At 43.7% G+C, this 22,565-nt stretch overlaps 1 long non-coding RNA gene across 3 annotated transcripts in view; it reads right to left on the bottom strand.

Moving 5' to 3' along the window:
* Positions 1–22,565, bottom strand: part of LOC310673092 — a 118,050-nt gene that overhangs the window by 88,825 nt on the left and 6,660 nt on the right. For 2 of the 3 annotated variants that reach the window (XR_014508838.1, XR_014508839.1), the window contains exon 3: positions 3,125–3,586. This is a non-coding gene — a long non-coding RNA (uncharacterized lncRNA). Of the gene's footprint in view, positions 1–1,998; positions 3,587–22,565 lie in introns of those variants that run through there. The other variant, XR_014508840.1, reaches the window with a different exon arrangement.

The raw sequence follows: 22,565 nt of genomic DNA, 5'->3' as shown, positions 1-22,565 counted from the left end.
AACATATGATCTAGAATGGCTCTAGATTATGGCGTATTAAAAACAGGGCTCTGCCAGATGTTAAGCTGTTTCATTCTCCAGAGCAGAGTGGTGATTACAGGGACATAAAACATTTTCTTAGGGGGAAACACCCAAATGAAGCAAATATGCACCTTGTGCACTGTGCTGCTTTCACAGCCTATTGCTATTTCAGCACCATTTTGTGGGGAGTCTTCTTGCTAGGTCATATGGGCAATCCCAACCAATCAGGGACCACATAGCGAACATGATATTAAAATGCTCTAAAACCAATCAGATTTGGCTAAATGGTATCCCAGAAAGCCAAACAACAATGCTTCCTGGATCAATACTGTCCTCACTCTGAATGGGCAAACACCCCCCTTTAGTTGATGAAAGTGGAATGTTTTTCTACTATCTGAAGTTTCCATGAAAAGTCCCTCCCTTCTTACTCTCCTCTAATGAAAAATATAATAAAACACACAACCAGATGAACTGGAGCAGATATGTAAACATTACAGTTGTCAGGATGGATTTTTCAGTTTTCCTGATAAACAACCAACCATTCTAGGCCAGTGGAAGATATTGACAGGCTTTCAAAATGGATACATAAGCAGCCAAGTTCATGAGTTTCATTGGCTTCAGGAAAGGAGGTGTTTGTGGGTGTGGCCTTTGGGAGGGTCTCCGTGGCCACAGTTCTTCTCTGGAGCCGTAAGAACTGTGGTTGTTTCTGTAGGTCCTGGTGGCAAAAACACTGAAAACGGAGCACAGCTCTCCTCTGGGAAGGAGCCAATTAAGGTTCTATTGGCTGTGTTCTGTCTGGCATATTTTTATCTTAACCCAATTTTAATGAAATTTACAAAGATTGTTTTATTGCATATTAACAGCCAAATGTCATGATGCATTCTCCTGGCTGGTGGCTGTGCACAAAATGCAACTGGGGAGCACTTGCTTTCATCTTGTCTTCCAGAATCTTGTCATCATGTTGCTTCTGCATCAGAAGAGGAATCCTAGGACATCAGGGACCCTCATAAAAGGGGGATCCTCTCACTGGGCCATCTCAGGAAGCAGCCACAGAGGCAACCCCTGTTACAAAAACTTTCTCAGACATAGAGGAGGAGAGGATAAATTCCAAGGAGCCATGTCTTCTCTACCTCCTGTTCTGATAATGTTATATTGCCAACAACCACAGATGTAGATGAATCCTCTATGGGAATTCCTTTAGTTCTGGGCATCCTGTGTTCACCACCATGCCAGAATCTGAGGCAGCAGCAGCGATGCCAGCCTTGCTCAGAAGCAGAGGCTGATCAAATCCAGGGAGGTCAAGGCTACAGTACATACATCCTGATGGCAATATTTCAGCTCTCAGTAGACTTCAGGCTGATATTGGAGCCATCCAGTCATCTGATATTTGACTTAGACCCTACCTATTAGTCAGGCTACATCTGCATAAAACACCATATATAAATATAAAACACTATTATACCACAGTCATAGTTTTCCCCAAGGAACCCTGGGAACGGAAGTTTGTTAAGGGTGATCAGATGTGTTAGGAAACCCCTATTACTTTCACAAAGCTACAATTCCCAGTTCCCTGGGGAAAAGGACTGATTATTAAACCACTCTGGGAATTGTAACTTTGTGAGGGGAACGAGGTCTCTTAACATCTCTTAGCACCCTTAACTAACTAGTTCCTAGGATTCTTTTGGGGATGCCACACTTGTTAAAGAGGCATAACTGTGCTTTAAAGGTATGGTGTGGATGTGGCCTTGGTCTTGCCTCTAGCTTTACAGGGCACTGTGTCCCAGGCAGGGGTGCCCAAAGTCAGTACCGCACGTTGCCGTAATTACTTCACAGCACACATGCTCTGGCTGCTGTTGACCTTGAATAATAAATATAATAATTTTATTTTCTTAAGCAGACTGCTAGGGGTGGATGCATTAGATTTGGTTTCTTATTTTTCCTATCTTCAGTCCACCACACTTCCACATCAATTGATTTCTTTTAAAGTTCTTACAAAAGTTCATCAGCATTTTATCGAGCATTTCTCCCAATATATACATTTCGTATGCATTTTTCCTAATATAAACATTTTTGCAAGCAATTTCTCTCCCCAAATAGAATTCATTTTTGTATGTTATTTCCACTAACATACACACTTTCACATATGCATATTCGTGCATATTTTGGTTGGAAAGTTGCACCACAAAATTTGGAGAAGTATGAATTTCAAAGAATAGCACGTAGACCAAACTGAAGTTCTCATGCATCCCTGTTGGAGACAATTGAGAACTCTGTTTGAATGCAGAGAATGATTGCTAGCATAATGTACATGGAATCCATTGAGCACCCTGAAGTATTTGAAGTATTGTTCCTAAGCCAAAAATGCCATCTTCTCCCAGCATTTCCTTGGATATCATGCATTCCGAAACATTTCTGTATTACCTTTGCATGCTCTTCAGGTCTATTGCAATTTATTTCCCTATGTCTGAAACACAGCAGTAGCTGGGAGGGGGGCAATCATTGATGACTTCCCAGCAGAAGTGGTGCTGGGCTTGCAGGGACTGGGATGGTGCAGCGTGGTGGCAGTGAAGTTTCAGGAGCTCCAGGGTGGCCGCAGGGTAGTGGAGAGATGCTCTTATGATCCGCTGTAACCCCTTAGAGGTTTTTGTGTTGTTGTTTTTGGTAGAACAGAACTACAGCTTAAACAGCCCTCCTTATTTTGTATTCATACATTTGTTTTCCTTACCCCCCACCCACCAATATGTAACACATTGCAGTTATTTTTGACAATTCTAGCCTGCCTTCCTATAAGAAAGAGAGAAAGAAAAAGAAAGAAAGAAAGAAAGAAAGAAAGAAAGAAAGAGAGATCCAAGGCAGAAATTTCAATCCCATCTCTTTTTGGTAAAGGTGGAGGACCTTCTACCTTTCATGGCAAAGTTTGCAAAATCCACCTATTCATTTGCACAATACTAATCTTCCAGACGTTGAACAGAGAGTTTGTTCTGACATTTCAGAGCTGGTCTGGTTAATTCCCCTCTGTCGAGCAGCCAATTCTCCCCAGCCAATGGATCCCCCACCTGTGTCGCAGAGCCATCTTCCAGCAGAAGCCTCCTCTAGTACTCACCCGCTTTGGTCCTTGTAAAACCGGATCAAATCTCTTATTAAATCTTCTCTGGGAGATAAGTCAGTAGACGTTATTGGGTTAAAAGTGAGCTTCTTCATCAGCTGTCGCATCCAGGAACTGGCAAATGTCAGGCTTGAGGCCTAGCTTGTGACAGGCTGCCACAGGGTCAGGTTCTGACAGAGGCCACGTGAGCCAGAGGAGGAAGGCCTAATCCTGAATAGGCTGAAGGTCACGAACTGGACAAGGTTATCAGGAAACCAAGGGCTGGAGGGAGCAGAAGACATAGTTATGGGCAGGCTGGAGGTCAAATACCAGTCTGGAGAGGTGCGATGAGGCGTCTTTGAGGAAAGCCTGCGTTGCTTACTCAGTGCGACAAGCTGCTCAGGACTAGCCCAGAGGGAAGGAATTTATGGGGCGCGGTGCCTCTCCGTTGCTTTGGGAGGTCAGCAGACAATCTTCAGGCTGTGGAGAAAGCAGAGAGCACTCAAGATAGCGCTGCAGCTTAGAGGTCACCCTTGCGCCACAAAGCCTAGCCTGACTGACTGACTGGATAAAGGCCCAGAATGCTTGTGATGCAAGAGATTAAGGAGGCTGCCATTCAAGACCCACCCACCCCCTCAGCACTTAGAACCCCAAAAGTGATTTGTTGGGGTGGATAGGTATGGACATATATTCCCTCTCTGTGATGAAACCATGAAGGGAAAGTGTCTCTGAGGGACAAACTCCACGACTCTCCATAGACTGCAAGACTCAAACTGTGCCTCCTTCATTTCCCCAAACTGAGCATTGAACTCACATCTGAGAGGTGAAGCACGATACCAAAGTTGAAACAAAGGACAATGGCCTCCTGTGGTGCGCTTTGGTTCCTCTCTTCACAAACACACACACATATGCACCTCACCACCATTTCAAATCCATCAGCTAACATATTCAGGAGTTCTCTCCCTTCCCCACCATTGGACCAAATATCTAATTGCATCACAGAAAGAGGGAGGAAGCAGATGGCTTGATATAGCTCCATTCTCCTCTGTCACAGCAGCTGGTGTCTCCTTGCCCTTTTGGTTCCCTGTCCCAATTCCCTCCTAGCATGGGGGAAGTGGGGCCATCACCAACACCTCATCACACAGCACTGCCATCCTTTATTCATGGGCCTCAGACACATTAGCTGTCTTCAAGACCCCCCACCAACATGTCCCGAGGGAACTGCAGCCACTCCCCCTTCAATTAAGTCAGTAACGTATAGTTAATAATTCAAGGAAGTTGTAAAATATTCAAAGCAGTCCCGGTGGACCTCTGGCACAGAGGAGCTGGGGGCTTATTCATGGCAGGTACCTTCTCCCATTGTAAGAAGCTGTGTCAGCTCCCTTGATCATGTCCCTCTTCAGAATAAATACCGTAGTTCAAAGGATAGGTCCAGGAACCCACCTGAAGTTGCCACACACCCCCATAGATGTGGGGATGGAGGAGAAATTCAATTTTGTTTGCATTTTAATGAGAAACTATCTAATTCACACTCCTTGAAACAATCTGCAAACCGAAAGACAGGTATCTTTCCCAACCCAAACACACAAACAGAGACTTCTACTTGTAAGTAAGAAATAGATAATTATTCAGGCAAATCATGGTACAGGCTCAGTAACAGACACAAGGCTCAGGCGTCATGGTTTAGGAGGTGAAGAACAGGGGCCAGAAGTTCAGAACTGGATGGAAACAATGAAGATGTTCCAACAGCTTTTAAAGAGGTGGTGTGCCTACATGTGAAACTCGCTGACTTTGTGCAAATGTCAGGATTGCAAATGCACACCCCTTTGAGGGGAGGGGAGTCTGTTCCCATCTGAGAAGGCAGTCACTGGTCCAAGGTGACAAAACTGAACCTCCCTTTTCAGGCTCCTGTTTAGTTGCTGCTGCTTCCAGTTCCTCCTCTTCCCTTGGCTGTTCCAAGCCCTCCCTAGCTACCTCTGAGGCTCTCTGCTGGGGAAGAAAGTGTGGAGGGGAGCAGAGACAGCACCCCCACTCCCCCTTCTGAAGTGGCTGATGTTAGGGTGAAAAGGGAATATTCCCCATTCCTCTGACTCAGGTTCCCACCATTTAGCCCCCACCCCAATTTCTTCTTCTTACCTCTTGTGTCACCACCTGCCAATCCAATCCTGATTCCAACAGCATTGTGATACTGACCCTGGCACTTCCATACAGGGAAACAAGCTATTGGTATGTAAATTGTCATGTGTGAGGACTGCACATCTGTTATTTTGCAGTATGCTCAATCTTGTCAGTTGCTTCCCAGGACATATAATTGTAGTGAAACAAAGATGCATAAAACACAGTGTTGATATGTGATTTGTAGCTTAATGACTGCAAACTGTAATGCCAGAGCTTACTGCATAGCTTGACATTTATGTTGTGTTTTCACATTGACTCATGTTATGTTGTTGTTTCCCCTCCACGTAGTAAATTACTTGACAGTAGAAGTGAAAAAAATGGCACCTTTGAGCCCTGAAAATGGCACTGAACAGCTTAGCACTGCTCTTTCTAGCACTTTGAAATAATCAAATTATTAATGGAGTAAGAAATGTTTATATACCAGAAAGGATTAAAGTGGGATTGAGAGACCTGTGGCCTTGCAGATGTTCCTGGACTACAGCTCCATTCATCCCTGAGGACTGGCCATGCTGGCTGGGGACAATAGGAGCCAGAACCAAACAACATCTGGAGGGTTGTCAGGGATTAAAGCTATTGGGTGGGATTCATTTAAGGAACCCCATCAGCACAAGCCCTGTGTGAGACCTTCCGCTTGCACAAAAGGGCTTACCCCCTTCTTCCCCCTTAGTGCCCCCTTGGTGCTCCCTGAAAGCAACACCCCAAACCTGTCTCAAAGCTTGAAAGTAGAGGAAGACAGCTCTGAAGATGGGACTTCCCTCAGTCAGAAGAATATTTCCAGGGTTGCCATATTTCAAAAGGTAAAAAGCAGGACACCCCAAAAGTTGTTGAAATCCTTTGAAATCCCAGCAATATCCGGGAAACTCTGGACATATGGCAGCCCTATTTTACACCCCTGGGGGTGGGGCTCCTCAATTAGAAGAGAATAGTGCTTCTTGAGCTTAATACATAGCCTTTATACGGTAGTTTTAAAAAGGTAGTTTCAAAAAACTAATTTAGGTCCAGTTTCAATGATGCCAAGTTTTTATGTTAGGTTTCATGCTTGGACAATTAATATCTATGATACCATGTAAACCAGGGGTATTCAACGTTTTTATGCCTACTGCCCACTAATGCATCTTTCCTGATGGTAAAATTTCCTTACCGCCCACCAGTGCTCAATGGAAGGAGGATTCAGCTTGTGCCGTAGAACCCCCTACTGCCCACCTAGAATCCTGAAACGCCCACTAGTGGACGGTAGGGACCAGGTTGACAACCCCTGGGGTAAACCTTTCTTTCATGATCCACCAGGAGTCTACTGATGGTCCAAAACTAGCTAACATCACCTATTTTCATGTTTTAGCATGCCTTTTCAGAACCACCACCCTTTTCAACTGGGTCACTTAAAATAAAATATCCTATGTCTTGTCCAAAAATCAGAACCCTCAGACACTCAATTCCTTCCAATTTTTGTACTGGGCAATTTCTCACTTCTTTCTGAACAACTATGATGCTATAGATATCAGCTCTTAATAATTCCAGGAATCTTCCATTGTCAGCTTATGCCCTGTTACCTATTTCAGCATTAGCTTTTATTAATTCTATTAATCTTATAATAATCAGACAACCTGAATCTTTCAATTAATAACACCATTTTCAAAATTGGTACATTTAAAGCCTTATAGGGCCACAAGTTTGTCATTCCTGGATTAAGTGAAGAATAGATCTCTTTGCCAGAGGGGAAAGTGTTAAGGTAATTTGTGAAACTCAGATATGTATAGAAATCTGATGCATTTCAAGAGTTTAACTGAACTATCCTATACTTTACCTTAGACCAGGCTGAGAGATTAGATTACTGCAATGTGCTCTATGTACGGCTGCCCTTGAGCCCAGTGCAGAAGCTTCAGCTAGTGTAGAATATCTGCACACTACTGAGCCAGGTTCAAGGTCACCCATTTACTACTGAGCCAGGTTCAAGGTCCTTGAATTAATTTACGAAGCCCTGAACAACTTAGGTCCAGCATATCTTAGGGACCATCTGAACCCCTATTTCCCTGCTCCATAGGAGCCAACGCCTATCAACTTCAGCTTCTTTCAGTTTATCATTTTTTCATTCTTAAGTTCAGGTCCCCACTTTTCCATATCAGTTTGCATTTTTCTAAAAAGGTCCTCATGAGAATTCATCAGCGTTTTACTGAAAATTTCTCCTAACCTACACATTTTTTAATGGAATTTTGTCTAATATAATATAATTTGTCTAATGTAATACAATTTGTCGAATATAATTTTGGGGGAAATTGCAAACCAGTTCCCCTGAATTTTTGTACATATGTTATTTTCACTGTGCATTTTTATGCATACTTAGTCTATACATTTCTGTACACATTACTTGGGTGGGAAACTGCATTGCAAAATAAGGAGCATTTCAAGTTTTGAAGAATGGCTGTGTTTGGGGTGGAACTCAGTGTAGAACTAAGTGGGCTATACATGCACAGAACGAGGTCTGCTCAGGCAGCAAGACCTTCCCCCGCCGCTCACCTGTCCCCTGCCTGCCCCCTAAACCTGTTCAGGGGTTTAACAGATTTGGGGAATATGGTTGTGTGAATGGACCTCGTTCCATACATGCAACAACTGAGTTAAAACCTGGCCCAAGTGCAGATTAGGAAGGTTTACCTTTAATGCAAACTGAATTGACTATCACCACCATCCCTAGTCGTTAGGTGGTTAGTTTTGATGGTTGCTGCTACTCTATTAATAAGTTGATGTTGGCCAACAAGCAATCTGCTATTCTCAGATAGTGCAATTCTTCTTTAGGGAACTATATTTGTATATATTTTAGCATACAACAAAATCAATTGATTTCTTGAGAATTGGCAAGGAAATTTGTTGCACACTAAGCCAGAACTGAATTAATCATTATGCTGCTTACGTTACTGAGTAATGTCCCCACCATAGTGGGTCTCTACTGGAATGCAATTATTTCTGTGTAGAGAATGGGTCTGTGTGGGGCCCTTTAAAATTCTTCTCAGTGACTGTTCCTTGACCACATGACAAGAGAATTGTGGCATTGTTCCCAGTTGTAGAGACATTTTAAAATATTGGTAGCTGCTCAGCATAAAAAGCAGAGTGACTGCCCTCTGTAGCACTCCAGATTTCAGGTAAAAGATTAGCAGGACAGGGAAAGAACTTCCATTGCTTTATAATGGCTACTTCATTCTATTTGTGACAGAGAATCATGCAGCAACTATATCATGGCAATGTTGGGTCCCATGTCACAATAGGCCAACACAGTGATATAACTAAGGTGGCAAATTTGGATTTCAGCAATTAAAGAATGGAAGTCACAAAAGCCACAGACCAATACAAATGCAATAGTAAACCACAGTACTCAGATGAGAATTGTGAAATGTATTTCACACTAAGTACTCAATTAGGTGTGACACTGGAGCTCCCTGGTCTGACTACCTGCATTAAGAATTTAGCATATAATAGCCTCACCATCCCTTAAATTCAGACTCAAGAGACTGAAGCATGGGGAAGCAGGGAGGTGACCCCCTTACTCCCAGCACTGCCCCGTCACTCACACACACACACACCCAGTGAAAATTTCACCTATAGCTCCTGTTTGACCCGTTATGGGAACTTAACATGAACACAAGCAAAGAGTCTGGGTTTTTATGCTTTCTAGCTTCTGCTGTAGCTGGCAAACTTCTTGTCTCAAAGAACAAAGGAACTGTTATTAGCTTAGTACAAATATTTTCCTTAGACAAGTATCTTCCACACTTCAACCTTTTTTTAAAAAAACAAGCCTGCTACTAAATTGTGATCTCTGATTCTTAGCTAGATGATCATTCCGACCTGAGAAGCTTAGCTGTGGATTTACAAGGTCATAACAAGGCAATGCAAAATTCTGTACCAAGGCCACCATCCCAACATCACGAGAGTGGAAATTATAAAAGGTGTTCCCGCAAAATATGACCAGGTGTACGTTGCATGGAATGGAATCACATGCTGTGAATCTCAGGTTCAGTCCCCTGGGTTTTAGCAGAAGGTTGCAGTGCAGTGCCCTCTTTATTTTGTGCAGAATCAGGTGGGGATTATATAGAAGTGGGAATGCTCAGGAAAGAGACTCTCGCCTGCTTTCTTGCCCCACTACTCTGCAACAGCCCTGCAGTGTTTTCCTATCTGGTAGATTCTGCCACCACTCACTTTATGGGTCACTTGCAGCCCCAGGAAAAGCAAAAAGTGAGGATGTCCCTTTAATTACTAGGGTTGGGGATCCTGGCTCAGCACCCCTTGTTCCTCCAACCATTCCCTCACAATTCACACAGATTGTAAAGCAGGCATTCCAGCCGCCTGCTTCTCCCTGAGAACAGAGCGAATTCTTGGCTTTACCCACTCCCGCCAACTGTTCGTTGATCACTTGCAGTTTTTATTAATCAATCAATTAATTATAATTGCTTGTTGTTGTTATTTCTTCATTGTGTGTTCTTCAAAGCTGTTCTTCCCTTCAAAAGGTTTGGGCTGCTCTATTTAATTTCATCTTCGTGCACGTGGTCACTGAATGTACACTTGATGAGAAGCTGCTTTGCTCTTTACTCATGTTATTGCAATGAAGTAGCAACTACTGCATGCCTTTACTGAGTGGATGTGAATTTTCCCTAGTGACTCACCTGTTGCTGTGCGGTTATTTTGGGGCATAAATGGATAAACTCCTAGACTGAATGCTTGGGACAGTTTCTCTTAAAGTGAAAATGGTAGGCTGTTCTGTTACATCCGTGATAAGCATTCTACTGACCTGTGTGTGTTTGCGTGTGTGAATGTGTGTAATGCACACACACACACACATTTTAGCTTAGCCCCTGTGAATCTAAGCTCCTGGGTTCTGTTGCCACCTACACCTGAAGCTGCCTCTTTAAATTAGATGCATTTCAGAATATTCTTTTCACATTAAAATTCAAACTTTGACAAATTCCTACTCAGCTGTCAAACAAAAAGAAAGATAAAATATTTATCTACACCTCACCATTTCTGGGACAACTGTGTTGGAGTGGAGAGAGATGAAGGGGAGATGAAGTAGCTATGTAGTACACAGCCAGAGTATATGCATCTCTTGGCAGAGCTGTGTTTTATATTTTACCATGTGCATTTATTCCTGTGTACTCTGGGCATACCATGCCTGTACAGTTGAATATTTATCTGTAACTACATGTATCCTAGTTATTCTTTATGTATGTGTGCTTGTATTGATCAGCAATGGCATATTTTGTTGTGTGTGTGTGTGCACGCACATATGCGATGAGCTATACTTTTTAATCCCAAACCGGAATTAAGATCGCCAGAAGAAACATCAACAACCTCAGATATGCAGATGACACAACCTTGATGGCAGAAAGTGAGGAGGAATTAAAGAACCTTTTAATAAGGGTGAAAGAGGAGAGCGCAAAATATGGTCTGAAGCTCAACATCAAAAAAACGAAGATCATGGCCACTGGTCCCATCACCTCCTGGCAAATAGAAGGGGAGGAAATGGAGGCAGTGAGAGATTTTACTTTTTGGGGCTCCATGATAACTGCAGATGGAGACAGCAGTCACAAAATTAAAAGACGCCTGCTCCTTGGCAGAAAGGCGATGGCAAACCTAGACAGCATCTTAAAAAGCAGAGACATCACCTTGCCAACAAAGGTCCGTATAGTTAAAGCCATGGTTTTCCCAGTAGTGATGTATGGAAGTGAGAGCTGGACCATCAAGAAGGCTGATCACCGAAGAATTGATGCTTTTGAATTATGGTGCTGGAGGAGACTCTTGAGAGTCCCATGGACTGCAAGAAGATCAAACATATCCATTCTTAAGGAAATCAGCCCTGAGTGCTCACTGGAAGGACAGATCGTGAAGTTGAGGCTCCAATACTTTGGCCACCTCATGAGAAGAGAAGACTCCCTGGAAAAGACCCTGATGTTGGGAAAGATGGAGGGCACAAGGAGAAGGGGACGACAGAGGATGGACAGTGTTCTCGAAGCTACAAACATGAGCCTGACCAAACTGCGGGAGGCAGTAGAAGACAGGAGTGCCTGGTGTGCTCTGGTCCATGGGGTCACGAAGAGTCGGACACGACTAAACGACTAAACAACAACAAAATACTTTGTGCGTACAAAGTAAGAGTAATTATGTGTCAGAAAGTGTTTTATGTACGGAATAAATGTTCTTGAATATGTAATTTTCCATGTAGTGTTTCTTTGTTTGCTGTCTCTTGACACAATCTATCTACAAAGCACCAAATGAAGTATTTGCACAAAGCATAATACAAGATGCACATTTGCATGTGGCATTGCAAGAGTGCATGTCTGTGCATTGAGAATGTACATACACCGTTCCCAAGAGTGAAGGTATATAAGTCTTTAATATGAACTGCACAATACTACATGATGCACATTCCTGTATTATTTTCCCCTTACACTGCTGCATTAGGGAATTAGGTTGTATGGGATACTGTCCATTTCGTCCACTTGTCGATGTAATACACCGTTGCCAAGGGTGTAAAGGTTAATTACTATTCAGGCAGCAGGGATAATCATGAGACTAGACTAAGCCAAGCAGTTAGCACAGGGAGAAAGTTGCCTGGGCACTTGTACTTTTAGCAGGGCACAACAGTGTCTTAACAAGCGCCATAAGTAGTTGCTGCGCCTATAGCCTCTGATCAATTTGCCCAGAATGGAGCTGATAAATTACACTTGGTTTTAGTGTTTGTAAAGGTATTGTTCTATTGTTTGTTTAAATTATGGGTGTTTCTATTTTAACATTTGTGCAACTGGTTTATGAACTTGCAAACTGATTGGAAGTGGTATATAAACTAATAATAATAATGTGGTATATACATTAATAGTTATAATAATAATAATAAACAATGTATACAATGCGTGCATGGAACTATTGAGATTTTACGATGCCTGAAATCACCAGCATTACATAGATAAAATCTAGGAGTTTTTTTCTCAGGGTTTTTCCCCCTGCTTGGTTTTTGATGTTTTCTATGTAAAGTTGCAGTAGAAAACTAGAAAATATATGTTTATGGGCCATCCAAAAACCTATTTCTGCTTTCCCCACCCCACCCAGAAATTCAGGATTTTAAAAAACATGATTTGTGGCTTGCCATTCCTGGTAGTTCTCCCCCCTCCCCCGCTCCCCCCTCCCAAATAAGAGTGTGCACAAATGGGCAAAGTAGGAAGACAGGCAGGGTGGTTCATTACGCACAATGCAGGCTGTCATTAAACGCTTCTGCTGAGGGGATGCTGCTTTTGCTTTGCTATTTTTTTCCTGCTGAGAGTCAAGGTTTCTTGAAGAAAAGAATATATAAATGAGGAGGGGGGTGGGGAGAGAGAAATGAGATGGAATGACAGTAGGAGAGGGAAGCCAGACCCATCAACCACTTAATCGCTGGATCATAGAACTTGGGCCATCCATGGGGGGAAATGCGGGAAAAGACTGGGGGCACTGTTTGTCAAAAAAGGAGAGCAACCCACATCTCGCTGGAGTGAATGATGAAACCGCCACTGATTTGAATGGATCAGAGCTGCACTCTAATTAAATTATATTTTAACTGCATCTGCACTACAGCTTTATCACACATTTTGCATTTTATTACACAAATAATACAATACGTAAGGAATACATCGGTTACAACATTGTTGATGGACATCCGATTATGTTATACAAAACACTCCTCCTTTATTCCTGCATTGCAGGGGTTGGACTAGCTCACTCTTAGGGTCTCTTCTGACTACAATTCTGTAATGCAGAGGGAAACATTTTCTCTGTGATGTGTGGGGTTATCTGTCATATCACCCTGGTGGAATCTACACACATATAAAAACCGTTCTGAAAATGCTTCTTTTAAAGCGTTTTTAAAAACACATTGAATTTTCAGTAAGGCTCGCCATCACCATCTAGTGTCACATTGTATATTGTACTTAAAACACACTTAAAACATTTTATTTGCGGCTGTATAGCCGAGTCCCCTGTCTTAGGGCTGGTTTATAAAGTGTCATCAATTGGGTTTGGCTTTGCCCACCTCTCACCACTAGAGAACCTGTTGTTGGATTCATTTATTTGCCTTCTACATCGCCCTGGAATTCTGCACTTCCTCTTCCTTGCCTCCATGTCCCTTGAACCTGCCATGTTGCTTCTTACCTTTTCCTAGAATGTTGTACAGGTACAAGCCACAGAAGCAAAAGCACACAGCAGCTGGTCCAGCACTAGATATCTTATCAGTCCAGCCTCATACCTCACCAGCTTATTTCTGCCCTTCCTTTAGTACATCTACCATGAACAAATGGGCCCAGTATGTAGTTATTGGGCAGTTCCTCATGACCAATGAAGGTTGGTCTGTTGGGACAAACGGGGCACTGCCCCACCCAACTCATTCTGCCCTTACCCAATCCCCACCTGCCTGCCTTCTTACTTAGATCCTGCCCAAAAGGTAGCACTGGCTGTCACCTTGCTTCTCCTTACTCTCAGTCTTGCCATTATAGAATTCAGCAAACAGGAGGATGGGGGCCCAACCAGAAATAGTTGAATGTGCCTGCCATTGGCTCTGGCTCCATCTACAGTTGACCTCTCTGCCAGTGGACCCTCTTTGCCCTTGAGTAAGTCTTGCAGTACCTGAACACACCAAGAGGCACCCACTACCTGCAGTAAGAATATGCTTGTGTTCATCTGTCCTAGTGATACGGCATACCACACCACCTCCTTGAACCATGCAACACTGCTCTTCTGTGAGGTTTATGTTAGAATTTCCTCCAAGGGCACATCCTGCGTGGACCGAAGGAGAGGTTTTACATTCGTTTGCAAAGGAGTGTGAAAAATTGCCAGAAAGGGCGAAGGGGATGCTTTTCAGGTGTGTGTGAAAATGTTTGTTAAATCCCAACACTGAGTCGGTACCAGTTTGTAACAATTAGAATGTACACTCTGTTCCACGCAGCTGTAACTTTATTTTTCTCCGAGTACAGGGTTTAACATAGAATTGGCTCAAGGAAGCCTTTTCTGATCAAAATGATGCTGCAGCGCTAAGTGGTAAATCTTCGGTACAATTAGCACCACAAATACAAAGAGTTTCTGGGTGTATGGCTTTTCTGAATACTGTCCCTCCAAAGGCATAGATGGTCTTATTTAGTAGCGTAGGGCAGTAAATGTCCTTCTGGCGTTACTTTGGCCTACTTCTGTTAGATTTTCCTCCCAGCAATCTCGCTGTTTAATTGATGCATACCAAGGAGCAAGTCTAGAAGTCCCGATAAATGCAAGTTCCTTCTAGGCTTTCATTTCAATTATTCTGGTTTTCAACTGCAATTTAGCTGATAGAAGCCTAGGAGAACCTGAACGCTGAAGTAACCACGAGAAGAAATAAGCTGGGTTGCTTTAGACACTGATAAGGATGTCTGTAGAAAACGAAAGCTTGGGGAGTTCGGTATCGTCCATAAACTAGAGTTTTAACTTGTCGTGCTAATCCTTGCGCTGGCAGCAATAGATAGGGCAGTTCACCTGACTCCGCTCTGCACAGTAGGACTAGACACAGTAGGGGACAAACCCTACAAGTAGGGACTAAGGCTGCAATCCTAGATACAGTATAGGAAATGACTCCTGAGTGACCATTTATCAAGTAGTTCGCTTCTATCAGCTGTAGCCTAAATGGTGGTTATTTCAAGCACTTTTAGCCTACTCTTCATTAAAAATCCCAGACAATCTAAAACTAACCACAGGAAAACTGCAGAATACTGGGTGCTTCTCAATGTTCAATCTTAACCAATGGCTTGGATGAATAAATAGGCCTTCAATAGGCATCTAAAAGCCCAGCAGGGTTGGCACCAGCCAAATCTCTGAAGATGACAAGTAGGCAATCCATGGGGTGCTGTGATTGATAATACCTTCTCTCATGTTAACACATATCACACGCTAGGTGGATATGGGGCTGTTCAGAGGGTTTCTCTACCAGATTTCAGAAACTGGGTGGGTTCATAGGAAATCCAGCAGCTCTGTTGGTCATAAACTGTGTGCTGCCAACAATAAGTTTTTAATGTAAGAATTTAAGAAGAGTCTAGCTGCGGGATCAAGCCAAATGCCCATCTATTCCATCGTCCTGCTTCCAGCACTGGCCAAGTGGAGATCCCTATGGGAAGCTCACAAATAGGACAAGAGGGCAATATTGTTCTCTCACACATGACCTGCAGCACTGATGCTCAGAGGACTACTGCCTCCAATACTTGAGGTAATACAGAGCAGTCGTGATGACTAGTAGCCATTGGCAGCCATGACCTCCATGAATTTGTCAAAATAACCCCCCTTTAAAGCCATCTGAGCCATCTAAACTGTTTTTAATATTCTTAAATTGCTGTAACCTGCTCTGGGGCCTTATGGAGATTTTGTGATTCCCCAGGAGGTTTCTTTTTCCATGGGAATATCATCTAATGAAGATACCTTCTTGCCACAAGAAGCCACACAGATTTGCACAACTGCAGTAAAAATAGATAGTGAGGGTCAATGGAGTGTTAGTAAACTGCAACATCTTTTACCGGCATGAAATGCAGGGAAGATGAAAGCAATGCAAATCAGGCGTAATTACATTGGATTGGAAATGTAAATGAATCAAAGGTGAAATAGTTACCACTGAAATCAATATGGGAGTAAACTTAGATACAATTATACTTGGAAAAGATACACTCTTTATGACGTCTTTGCTTCCTGTTGTCTCCTTTGTTTCCACTTAGAATCTCCAGGACATTTAGAAATAAATGTACATTTTTAATTGCATTGTGATTGGTTTACGTGCTGCACTGGAGGTGCTGAGTTCAGATGAACTGCTAAATTAGAGATGCTTTGTATGAGAATCCCAAGGAACAACATGGGCTGGGGTGTTGTTGGGGGCGTGGGGGGGTTGCTGTTATTGCTGTTGGTTTTATGTATTGTTATTTTAGACCTTGTGGCTTACATGGAAATCATTTAATACGGTTGTGTATTTTTTTGCTATTTGGTTTATTTTCTAGGACTATTTTTGTTATGTTGCAGCTATGTATTTTTTCATATTATAAACTGTCTTGAGTATGGTTTGAACTGTGGAAAGGAAGCATAAAATAAAATGTGGGTGCACAGACTGGGTTTTGCTACCTGGCTTAATAATTAACAGGTTTAATCAGAAGTAAGTCCCACTGAGTTGTAAAGTTGGTTCTGAGCTCTTGGCCCTGTTCAGGTGTCGGGGGGGGGGGGGGAGGGAACCCACAGGTCAAATAATCTAGGCGAGACTATTGCATTTCCACAGATTGGACCATTCATTGAAGGGAACTACTAGAGGCAGTTTGTTGTCGATTGGTAGTAAAGAAATGTTGTTACAGCACAGTTAGCATGAGAAAGAATTATCACAAGGACCCACATAGTGTCAATGATCAAGAACTGTTGCTTGAGTTGTCAATAGATTTTCGATGCTGTAATGCAGCCTTCTTTAAGATATCAGCACCTCTAAGTTGAGAAATTGGAGCCTTCTGAAAATGCCAACAACTTCACAATATTAAACCATGTGAAGGGCACCCCAAGAGATGAACTGCTAATGACTAACAGATCATGAGGCTCCTTGTGCACTTGTGGATCCAGGTGTTTGAAGGTTTCCGTGACATTATTGCTTAGAAAAACATCTGCATACTTGCCAAGGAGCTACAAATTGAATGGGGACCACAAGGGGGTGACTGAAGCATCTGCCCAGTCTCTACTGGCCATTCCCTGCCAGCTGGCAGCTGGCATGGGCACAGGGTCCGATATTGCCAGTCAACTCTCCTGTGTGACCCAAAGACTCCAGACAGAGGAGAGGTGGAATGCAAATTGGCCTGTCATCCTTTGGAACCCAAGAGTTGCTGAGGTCAAGCAATCTCCTAACAAAGCAGAGACAACAATCCAAACTGAATGATAGTCGCTGGGAGTCATCCCAGCCAGTCTTTATTTTGCTCAGTAAATAGACAGTTGTTAGTCTCATTTGGTGCCTGAGATCTAAATGTCTTCCCTCAAAGTAGTGCTTCTGTTGCAGACAAAATGCATATTCACAGCATGCAAATGTCAATGTCTGATTAGTATGAAACTATGGCTTCCCCCCCCCCACTTCCAACCAACACATCCACTCGATTGTAACTGCTGTATGGAAGGTGGTTATTCAAATGTCATGGTGGGCGTCTATGGAATCTAGTTTGCGTCATCTCTAGTGCCTCTTGCCTTTTCCATGATGCCCTTACCATGTTGTAAACTTGTTCATTCGTTCAATATTGGAAATAAATAAAAATTATTTAATTAATTATTTTGGGTCTTAGAAGGCAATGTGTCTTTCCAGCAGAGGGGCATATTCATGTTTTCAAAACAAAGTAAAGCACAGAAGAGGAATATGGCCACCCTCTCACAATGTAGGGTTGCCATACATTTGGAATTTCCCAGACATATCCGGAATACTACTGTCTCTAGCAGTGTCTGTGTGGAACTCGGCAAAATGTCCAGGAAAATCTGGATGTATGGCAGCTCATGACAACAGCTTTGGGCAAAACTCAAAAAAAACAAAAAACACCTTTGCCCCTCCCCCCATGCCATGTCAACAACGTTGCCCCAAAAAACCCTCAAAAACTTTTCTGTCTGGACTTTCACTGTTTGAAATATGGAAACCCTATCACAATGATGCTTATAAAGATAAGATCTGGAGCTCGTCTAGAGGTAGCATGGATATAGCAATATATATATATATATATATATATGTGTGTGTGTGTGTGTATGTATGTATGTATATACATATATATAAAAAGACTCATGCATTTTCAACTGATTGGAAAGTTCCTATGAGAGAGGAAGAGGAGAAAACAGAAGTCAGGAATAATCTGGGCAATTCCCAATCCTGACTCAAAATATTTCAACCAACCTTATGCAGTGAAAAGTACAAACCAGTGGCAGCGTCTTGCCACACTTTAACCAACCCCCAAAAGGAAACAAAGAGAAAGGGTAAATGAGAAAAGGGAGCTACGGCAAAGCCATCTTGTCTGGGTTTGACATAAAGAGGTGCTCTGTGGTCTGAAAATTAGGAGAGGTTTCCCTCAGCTGTGCAGGGACTGTATAAATTGTCTCATTAAAAAGGTTGTAACAAACCAGGCGGATGCTGAAAATGGAGGCTTTAGGAGATACATGAGTTCTACAGAGCTGCCTGGCACCAAATCATGAATTAAGCAGGCTCAAAGACAGGCCAGGGTACTAAAGAGCACTTCATTTTTGCCGGGAATCTGCCTCAGGATTTGTTTTCAGTGCTAGACTTAAAAGATAGCAAGAAGTGCCACTGAATGTATGGATTGCCTTCCTCTCAATTCTGAAAGGAAGGGCTGTTTTCATGTGGTAAGAGGGGCTTCCAATGTGTGGGGGCCCGAGTGTGTGGGGTGTGTGTGTGTCCACCCAGGCCTAAGCCCCGACCCCTTACAATAGATGCTGGAATAAACCAAAAATGAGCCAGGTATCATTGTGGTACGTTGCCCCTGTTCCTAGTAAGTCCCCACTCTGGAGTTGGTCTTCTGTGATCTGGCACTTGAACTGTTTTGACTGGTCTAATTCCCTCCTTTGTCAGCTGGCACTTCCATGGGGTATTTCCCACCCTGCCCTATCCTGCCCCATTCCTCCTCCCCCCCCACCCGAATTCTGGGATTCTCTCCAGCCTAAACCCCAGCTACCCCCCCCCAAGAACCATGGTCTCCCCTTCTTTCCTCCCAGCTCCCCGGGAAGTTACCCAGGGTCTGAAAGCTTCACATGAAACCTAATCGATGCCAGACGAGCTGGCTCCTTCCCTGCCAGGCAGCTGTGCAGCCAATTCCCGCACACCCGTCTGCATAGCAGAGGGGAGGGGGGCATCCCCCGCTGCCTACGGAGCGAGCCTGGCCGTGGGCTATTTGGAAGGAGTTAAACCCACGGGGAGGCTGAGCCGAAAGGGTCAATCTTCTGTCAGACGGGGAATAAGTCACTGCTGCTATTATCTGATGAAAAAGGTGGGATGGCCTAGGGGCTAGAGCACAGCATTAAGGCACAGACGGTGCAAGTCCTTGTTCTCCCTCCCTCCACCCGACTCCTTAGGAGCACCATCTTGCCTTTCCGGGTTCTCTTTGCCCCAAGGAGATGTCCCTCAAGCCCAGCCTTCTTGTAGGGTGATGTGCACAGGTGCCACACATCATAAAGTGGGCTACGTTTCTTAATGGAACCCTTTTGGTGAGCATCTAAGAGCTGCCGGATGCATTGCTTCAAAGCTCCGCGCCACTCAGTCTCATGTCTCCGTGAGCGATAAAATAGCAATTTCATTTTAATGTTCATTTGCCTTATGCTAGACCATTGCCCCAAATCGCCTTCACAACTGCATATAAGAGAGAGGAGAGGAGGTGCACCACACTTCACAATGACAGCACGATCCGAAGCGTGTCTTCTCAGAAGTAAGTCCTAGGTAAGCAGGTATAGGATCGCAGCCTGGTTGCCCTCCAAAGCTGACAACAAATTCAGGGACATGCAAGGTATACTGAGTAGCTGGTGCACCCTGCTTAGAAAAAATCCACTGAGCCAGCAATCTGGAAGGAAAATATTGGTCCTGGCCCAGATTGAAGCAGCAGCACCACCATATGGTGCTTGGCCCATTTTCAAAAACCCAGCCTGTTACTTCTGTCAACAAAGTATGGAGCAATGACCACGAGCCAAGCACACGTACTGTTTAATGTCTGGAGGGTCATTCTAGGCTTCAGGAGGCCTAAGGTACTGCCTATATCTGGTACTTCCCAAGACATATGACTACTACTAACAATAATACCTAGCATTTATATAGCATTTTGGAAGGCTGGCAATGCTTCACATATATTATCTCAGTAAGGCTTAGGGCAACCTTGAAAAGTAAGCTGGGATTATTATCCCTGCATTATAGAAAGTGATGAGGATGACAGATAGCATTTTGCAGAAGACCACCTGCTGAGTTAGGGTCAGATTTGAACTGGGGACTCTGTAACCAACCTCACCCAACATTTAAAGCACACTTGAAGCATATTTAAAGCATGCGGCTTCCCCCAAAGAATCCTGGCAACTGTAGCTTGTGAAGGGTGCCGGGAATTGAAGCTCTGTGAGGAGTGAAATACAGTTCCCAGGATTCTTTGAGTGAAGCAATGGGCTTTAAATATATGGATGCAGCCTCTGTTATTTGTTTTTTTGTTTGACTGACTGATTGAAAACCTTGTTGAGAAAGTATCACGGGATTCTTTGGTCCTCAGTCCCCCATGAAAGGGACTGTTTCTTGTGACATGAGGAGAACCATTGTACATGCAGGTTTGCCCCCTTCAAAGGGCAGGCTGAGGTATTTCCTTGTGAGGATAAGTAAACAGACAGGCACACAGAAGACTGGACCCCATGAAGTTCCTGCAGATTTACTCACAGAGATAACACCCCATATATGCCTTTTGTCTGTTGTCTATTCCTGTTTCAGACGGCACAAAGAAGAGCGCAGGAACAGAGGAAGGAGAACCAATTGACATAAAGTGAAGCTGGGGCAATGGTGGGGAAGGCACCTCATACCCATAGATCACATACACGCAGCAGTTCCATATGGCCACATCCACACCATAGATTTAAAGCACATACCCCTGCCGCAAAGAATATTGGGAACTGTAGTTTACCCCCACTGAGGTGCAATTTTTAGCACCCTAAACAAACTACACTTCCCAGTATTCTTTGGAGGAAGCCATGAGCTTTCCCATGTGCTGGATGTGTCCCTGGCAAGGACCTGCCCTCCTGGATGTATATGGTGTGTGCTGATAATATGGGTGACTGTTCGTCATTATGCAATGTGAGCCTCCATGTTGGCGCTTAGTGATATATATTTTAAATATTGTGCAGAGAACGCTCAGCGGGGATTCAGTTACACATTTAAAACATCAAAATTAAAGGAATATAGCAAGAATTATTAAAGTGGAAGGAATGGGGGAGGGGGAGCGTTGATTGTCTTCCAAGTCTGCAAGTTTATTATTGGAAAACAGCCCTGGTGTGTGAAATAAAGAAAATCTTCGCCCATCTTCCAATTTCCCACAGGAAACGTGGTAATTTCTCAATAAGAAGACCACAAAGCGGAGGCTTTCACTAAAAAATAAAATAAAAAAATTGATATGGAGAGATGCTTTCCTCCCACCCGTCTCCTTGTTTCCCAGAGTGTCTCAGCAGCACCCTCTTGTGTTCGACCACGGAAACTGGGTTTTGCCTCTTCGTCGGTTGCCCCAGGAGCTTCTTATGCTTCGACTTTTTACATCAGCAAGAACGGTCAAGGAGAAACCCGGCCAAATACAGCTGCCACCAAAGCATCTAAAGGGGCACACCCAAGTCTGAAATGTGAAACTCGAAGACCTCCTGAATCAAGTGCCCCTTCTGAGATTTTAGCACATCAAGGAGAGAAGAGTCCGTGTCAGCCAAGGAGCTGAGGCTGTGGCAGAGCGCTGTCATCTGGTGCCCATAGACTGGAGACGCAGCCTAAAAAGTGGGATCCCACACAGCTGTCTTTGAGGCTGTAGCAACAGCCCCATCTCATTAAATTCATTTCTGCTTCTTGCTGCAGTGTAATGGTCCTCTCCTAATAACAGGCTATTTGAGGATATTTTTCTCCCTTCGACACTGCCAGATCTCACAGGACTCTATCGAGGCCATGGCTGAGATGTCAGGAAGATTGTGGGTGGGGACTTGTAGCCTGGAGACACACTGCTGGGCTCATCTGCAGAAGGCAAGGGCATCAATGAGCTGGAACTGGCAGCCCGAAGATGGAATCGCAGGAGATTAGATGGCATCGGAACAGCAACTGAGAGGCTGGTGATGGGTTCTGGTGCCTTTTTACAACCAACTAGATCAGTGGTCATTTCTGTTTGTTCAGAGCACTGAGCACCCCGAGAGGAAATGTTTAGCTTCATGCAGCAATTGCTACTCGTCTGGAAAGAGGACGGGGAATGTTCGTGTTCTGGTGGTGAACTGGTTCTAGCTGCTTGGTGAAAGGGTTTGGAAGCAAGTCTGCAGGATACAATCCAGAGCTGCTCTCTTCTGTTTCTTGAAGGTTGGAATACTTTGGTTTTGGAACAGACTTCCGGAACGGATTAAGTTTGAGAGCCAAGGTACCACTGTACAAGGATTCTGTTTATTCAGAAATCTTCATTAACATATTGGGAGATTCCTAGGTCACCTGATGGGCCTGTGCCTCTAGTTTTCACCACCAAAAACATTGCATCTTATCAAGTCCCATATGTAGATGGGC

This window comes from Podarcis tiliguerta (assembly GCF_965153285.1).
Source record: "Podarcis tiliguerta genome assembly, chromosome: 2".
Lineage (NCBI taxonomy): Eukaryota > Metazoa > Chordata > Lepidosauria > Squamata > Lacertidae > Podarcis > Podarcis tiliguerta.
The sequence above is the reverse complement of the archived record's forward strand: the minus strand, read 5'-3'. Positions and strand labels throughout refer to the sequence as shown.